Below are 7,255 nucleotides of genomic sequence, written 5' to 3' on the forward strand. Positions count from 1 at the left end.
AGGGACAGAGAGGGAGCAGAACAGGCAGATCGATGAAGTACACTGCTGAGGGGAGCAGCGGGCAGGTCAGGAGAGGTCTGCCATGCCATGTGGATCTCCTCCGGGGCGGCCCGGATGGAACTCATGCGGAAGTGGCTTAAATTTCTTAGTGCAGTGCTTTAACCCACTGCGCCACCAGGGAGGACCTCTCTGTAAATTTTTGTGATCAATCCTTTATCACTAGTTTTGTGTGAGAAAATTTTTTCCCAATCAGTGGGATGTCTGTTTGTTTTCTGTAATGTCTCTGTTGCTGTACAGAACCTCTTTAACTTGATGTAGTCCCATCTATTTATCCTTGTGCTTTCTTGGCCTTCAAAGCTTTTACTTTAGCTTTGACTTTTGGAAAAGAAAGAGATTCCTTATTTACACTCAGCTCCATCACTGTGGAAAGGGTTCGCTTTCTTTTGTAAACTTTGTCTTTAGTTATTGATGACATATTGCTGTTTGGCAGAGTATACCTTGTAAGTACATTGAAATATGTATATTTTCTCCCTGATTCTGCCAGAATTCAGAAACTCTTAATAAGTATCCTCATGTTCATGTTAATATTGTTATTTTCATGTTAGTTACAAGGAGAATCTTTTCTTCTTATAACAGAAAACATTTGGAAACACTGGTTATATTACCCAGGTTTGTATTATAATGTAACTGGAGAATGATGTGCCTAGAATTAGATACAACCAGACAACATTAAGGAAGAAAGGTTAACTTTAAGAATGTTTGATTATCAAGTCCCCTTACTAAGCACATTGTTTTCAGGCTTTCCATACTCTCCAGGTTGGTAAGAAAGACCTCAGGATATTTGGGGGAACTTGAAAACAGAGGAATTTACCCAAATGTGTAAGTATTGCATATGAAATCTAACAGCAAGTCCTTGGCATGGACTCCTTGCCTCAAGAGGCTTTTAAAAGTCCAATCTTATGAAAGTTCCAGCCACTTCTTCTCGCTTAATCTAATTCTAGGTTCAGTGCTCATGCAAGTTCATTTAACTAGCAATTCCTAGTCATATATGTGTGCTGGTAGCAAAATAGTCTAGGCTAAAGTGTGACTTCCCATCTATACTATATACTAAGGGAACAAGAAAGGGGTGCCATATGAATTCAGATTCACACACACACACACACACACACACACACACATTGCTGTCACAGATGCTCTGACAGGTGCTGGTAGTTGTCTCCCAAAATCTATTCTCCTCTTTTGCATGATAATAGTCTAGGTGGGCACCTGACTGCCCAGAGTAAAGGCACTGTTTCCCAGCCTCTCTGCAGATAGATATGACCATGTGATATAAGTATGGGCCAGTAATATAAAAGTAGAAATATCACATAGCAGTTCCCAAGAAACTGAGAGACAGTAGAAACATATCCTTTGTGCTCTTCTTTGTTTCTGTCTCTACCGTGCTGCCAAGGCATGAAATGCCAACATCTTGCACCATAAATTGAAGGGTATTTCCTGGGGCTGGCAAAGCAGAACTAGAATGAGTGAGAGGTCTTCATAGAACAGAGTCACCATCCCTGTTCTCATAACTTACTTCTGTCTACATGAAAGACACCAACTATTGTTATCATGGATCACTCCCAGCAGAACTGAATCCTAGCCAATTCAGATTTCAAGAACACTGTCTCTTAACATTTGGGCAAATCACTCATCCCCTTCAGACTCTATGGAATGGGACCAGGATGGGAAAATACATATTGGTACAACACTTTGTGTAACAATTTCAGGACTACATGTTGTTTCTTCTTGAAGACTAGATAGGGACTCACAGAGCCCTGATTAAGAGTCCCCACAGTTGAGATTTTGAAAAGATAAGATTATAGTCAACAGGTCCAGAAAAAAAGTAAGAACAGAGAGTTGGCCGCTGGTAGCTGTGTCTGTGGAATGGGATGGGGCAGAGCTAGGTTGTATAGTGCTAGCAAAGTGGGAAACAAGAAAGTGGAGGCAGTAAGTATAAACCATTTCAAGTAGCACAACCCCAGAGATAATGGTGGTGGGAGATGGAGACTTTATAAGCTCTAGGGAAGGCTTCCCCAGCTTTCTGGTGCTTCTAGAACCAGATAGAACAGAATGGGATATCCAAAAACATCAGGGCCACAGCTACCTTGTTCTTTTGGTTTTCCCCACCCTGAAAATGCTGATGTTGTTACAGAAATATGGGGAGAGTTCCTACAAATAGGAACCATCTCTGAAGAAATGAAGGCTGGAGGATGATTTTATCTCACCCTTGAGATGCTCCACACTAGGGTACCCCTGGGTGTCCTGCAACAAGAAGGCTGCCCACATAGCTCACTCTCTGCCCAGGACTAGTGTTGCTTCTCTAGCTGGATCCCAGACCTGAGACCAGTGCTTCTAATAGTCTCAGCACATCTGCAGAGCTAACGTCAAAGCAGACCACAGCTCCTCCCCTGGGGACGAGGGGGAACCACATCATGTGCCCTGGTTTCTCTTCTAACAGGGAAGCTCTTTCACTCTCTGCACTTGCATGAGTCCAACCTTGCTCTATAGACACCCCAGGCTTATCCCTTTCAAATCACCCCCAGTCCTTTCTTTGCCACACTGCCTGATCATGTTAGTCACTTACACTTAATACCCATTCCTTAATATCATCCTTTGGAATGATAAAATTATCTATCAAAGATTTGTTGTGCAGGGAATCCAGTTCCCCACAGTGGTGAATTTAGACAAAGGCTAGTCACATGTGGAGAACTGAAGAAGGAAATGGCTCAGATTTATGCCAGAGCCCCAAGAGCAACATAGACAGAAAGTGCCCACCACAGGGTCCTCTTAGGTTGCCAACTTTTGTGGGGACACACAGTGTCCTTTATCTCCTATTTTTGGAGGAAGTGAGGATTCTCACTGGGGCCTGCACTTACTACTCTGCCATTGCTGGACCAAACTGACCAAATCATCAGGTATTAGTAGCCCCTTAAAGGAGCCAAAGCAGTCTGTGCTCTAACCTCTGTAACTCCCAGTTTCCCACATGACTTCCTGCTCTGGAAACATCAGGCCTTCAAAAAGGAGGCTGAGCTTACAAAGTGGAAATTGTCCCACAAAAGTTACAAAAATACAAATACTTATAACACAAGTTACAAGTATCCCTCCCACTCCCCACTCCCAGGGCCCCAGTGTTTGAAAACAAAGCTTAGCAGCAACAGAATGCCTTTAGGATGGTGTGATTTGAGCCAAACATACTCAAATACTAAAGGAGACTTGGGATGGCTTCAGTTCTCCTGCCCCATAGGCATTTCTTGGGCTAGGAGGAAGAATTAGCAGGAACAAATTTTAGCCAGAATTTTAGCAGAGTTCCCAGAAAGAAATAGGGACCGTGGCTTCTGAAAAATGTGGGTCCCAATCTTACTCCTGCCACTGATCCTCCAGTTTCCTTCAGGGTAGTGATGAAAGTGGAAGAAGAGGGAGGAGGAAGGAGGAGGAGGGAAGGGGGATGGAGGAGGAGGGAAGGAGAGAACACTTCCTGGTGGCCAACAGATTAAAGCACAGCACTGCAAAACCCGTAGGAGTTCCATTGCCTGCCAGGGTTGTGAAGGTGACCCACATGGCCTAGCAGACCTCTCCTGTCTCACCCACTGCTCCCCTTAGCAGTGTATTTCTGTTAATTTGCCTGTTCTGCTCCTCACTCTGTCTCTGCTAAATCCTCTCACCCTACCTCCCACCACCCACCACCTCCCCCCACTTCTGGCCTATACCCTAATTCTGTATGCATAAATAACTAATCTTTTAAAAAAAAAAAAAAAAGGAAAGCGAGACTTTTACAATGCTTACTTGGCAGTGTCCACAGTCAGAAAGGAGATATTTTGCATTTCTAAAAAGATCCTTTCTGACTGTGAGCACCACCAAATAAACATCGTAAAAGTCTCCCCTTCCACTTTCATCATGTCTAACAGTCTTCCAAGGAGCCAGAACCACTTTAGAAGCTCTTCCTTGAAGGTTTAAGCTTCAAACAAATGATAACAGTTTGAGATGCCATTTTGAGCAATGGGGCATGCTCACAAACTGTGTGATAACAAGAGACCCTAACGCCAAGAGAAACAGAGGCTTGGGACTGATCACATATGCCATGGTGGAGGAGATGGGTGCAGCCATGAATACAAGGCCACACAAGGTGGACAGAAGAGTTGTGGAACCAAAAAGAGCTGTTTTGAGAGAAGATTCTCAAAGACCCTATGTCTGCTTAACTGTGAGAGAGATTTTTGTTTGTGGCATTAAAGACACTGAAGGACACCACCTAAGAAATTATTTTGAGCAGTGGCAAGTAGAGAGGCTTTGCTTTTGTAATCTCTCCTGACCATGGTTCTGTAGACAAGATTGTCACTCAGAAACACACACCATGAATGGCCATAACTGTGATGTAAGGACAGCCCTATCTGAGCAAGAGATGATCGGTGCTTCATCCATCCAGAAAGGACAGAATGGTTCTGGAAAGTTTGGTGGTGGTGGTTGAAGGAAAGCAGTTTGGCTTAGCAGTTTAGCTTGGTTAGCAATTCTGGGCTTCAGGCTGACAAGGAAGTGCCTGCGACCTTGACTAGGGTCTGGCTGTCTCCATCCTCGTACATGGGCACAGACCCAAAAACCCCAGCTTACAGGTTCTTTTGTAAATAATTTTTTATACTTCCCACCGCCTAGCCAGGGCCTGGCCAATGGGCACAGGCCACAGTAGCCCCCTTTGTTAGAGTATATAAGCTTGATGCTGAAAATAAAAACAGAGACTTTTCCTGGTGAACAGACTCACGGTGTCCATCCTTTTTCCTTTCAGGGGTGGAGGTGGCTTTGGTGAGAATGACAACTCTGTAGTGGAGGAAACCTCAGTGATAGAGGTGCCTTTGGTGGCAATCCTGATGGCGGTGGACATAGAATGGCTAGAATGGAATAATAGAAGCAACTTTGGAGGTGGTGGAAGCTATAATGATTTTGGCAGTTACAGCAATGTTAACATTTTGGACCCAACTTTGGAGGCAGATACTCTGGCCCCTGTCTGTGGCAGGGAAGGCCACCACTTTGGCAAACCACAAAAGCAAGGTGTAATGGTAATTCCAGCAACAGCAGTAACTATGGCATAGGCAGGAAGTTTTAAGTAACTGGGAAACAAAGCCTAACAGGAGAGGCGAGCCAGAGAAGCGACAGGAAAGCTACAGGTTACAACAGAGTTGTGAACTCAGCCAAGCACAGTGGTGGCAGGACCCAGCACAACAACAAAGACATGTTTTAGACAACACTCATGCACATGGGTAAAAACTCAAGGATTGTATTTGTGACTAATTGTATACCAGGTTATTTTAGTTCCTGTTCCATGGAAGTGTAAAGCATTCCAACAAAGGGTTTAACAGATTTTTTTGTTGTTGCTGCACATATGCTGTTGAGTGCTAAGTGTAGTAGTCGGATCATTTGCTAAATAAATGTATCTTTAAAAAAAGAAAAAATGCAAAATCTCAGGCCCTTCTTCAGCCCTTTTGAGTTTGAATTTGCAATTTATTCTTTTTCTGTGCATATTAAAGTTTGCGAAGGAGAAGCACTTGTACAGCTCATCCCTTACTGCTTTTTTTTACAACATCAAATAGCACTCTCTTTCAATAATTCATGCCACTTAACAGGAGTTTCCCTCCAGCAAACTGCATACTACAAAAGCACCCTAAATATGACCCTTGAGTAGCAACAAATTATCATGATAAGAACCAATAACACAATCTGTGTTTTGTGCATTTTGGCATTTGCAACATCCTTTTATTCCCACATGGTCTCAGAATCCAATGATTGGGATAGTTGTCTTCAATCAGAGAGTGTTTGAGGGAACAAATAAATAAATGATGGAACTATTTAGTGGAGAGAAACTGGGGACTATTTGATGGAGAGAAACTGAGTTATGAGAAGGATTTTAAGTTTACCTTAATGAGGAGTTTTGCTCAGTTGCTAGTAATAGAAATCCAAAACAACAGTGACTTGAATAAGATAGGAGCTGATTTTCCTTTCACATTGTAAACTATCTTTCTGACTTCTGTTCTGCTCTCCTTTGCATATTACTTTAATTCTTAGGTCATCTCATGGATGAAGGATGAAAGTCAGAATTCTACCCATCATGTTTATTATCCAGCGACAAAGAAAGAATGGGAAAGAGCCAAGGGGCGCTTGCTAAGTAAATTAATCCTTTTAAACATTTTTCTCAAAACCCCATTCAGTTACTTCCCTGACTTCTTGTTAGCCACCCTCATCTGCAAGGGAAGCTGGGAAATATGGTTTTACTAGGCAGGCACATTGCCCCTCATATAGGGTTGAGGAAAATGGGAATAATGGTAATCAGGACAAACTCTAGCGCAGAGGCACTGTTACAGAGTAGCCCAGAGTGGACCGGGCCCCCTGTCTGTGGGGCCTCCCCCGTGCACTCACAACTCAGTTACACTGCAGGTACACTCAAAAGGGTCAATAATGCGTTTATTTACAAAAGGGGAAAGGACTAGGAAACAACCCAGGGAAAGAGAGCAGGATACAAAGTAAGTGGAATACCTTACGGCTAGGCTGGGCTAGGCTGACCGAACACACACAGTCCGGAGAGATACTTCCCAAAGGAGAGAGGAGCCAACATGAGCGCAAGCACGCCATATTTATCCCCCCAAATGTCCCAGAATTCCTTCCTGCTAGCTCCGCCCTTGGGTCCTCGCAGTTCTCTCCCTGGTACTGCTGGGAGTTGTAGTTTCCAATCACTGGAGTAGTGTGTAGGGTCCAGAAAGCTGAAGTAGGGGGTGGAGTCCATAAGACTCTGCAGAGTTCCTTTAGGACATCCTTCCCCTTAACAGCACGAGTGAAAGAGACTAGATATACGAATCATGTTTAGTGTGCCAAGGCTTCTTTGGTCATGTTTAGTGTTTTTCCCCATGCAATGCCTCAACAAGAAAAGGCACTGACCAGGAGGGGATGGTCTCTGCTGGACTACTTCTGGGGGGGGAAAGAAAGAGTCTTCATCCCAATATATTGGTTGAGGGCCCAGAATGGAATGAGGTGAGAAACCAGGACCCTCAAGAGACCCAATTCAGCTGAAGTGTTGCTTTCTTTCCAGTGGTCCTGGCATCATGGCTGAATTATCATGCATGCTTTTCTTTCTGTTTAGAATGCTCTCACTTGTCTATATCCTAATTTCTACCTCCCACCTGACTTTTGCTCAATTCATGTTCTCAGTCTGTATGTTCTTATAAACTTGATGTATGTT

At 43.7% G+C, this 7,255-nt stretch overlaps 1 pseudogene; it reads left to right on the forward strand.

Annotated features, from left to right (window-relative positions):
* LOC101626470 overlaps positions 1-5,131 on the forward strand; it is a 12,080-nt pseudogene extending 6,949 nt beyond the window's left edge.
* Positions 5,132-7,255: the final 2,124 nt, after the last annotated feature.

Source organism: Condylura cristata, unplaced genomic scaffold (assembly GCF_000260355.1).
Source record: "Condylura cristata isolate star-nosed mole 26May11 unplaced genomic scaffold, ConCri1.0 scaffold00006, whole genome shotgun sequence".
Lineage (NCBI taxonomy): Eukaryota > Metazoa > Chordata > Mammalia > Eulipotyphla > Talpidae > Condylura > Condylura cristata.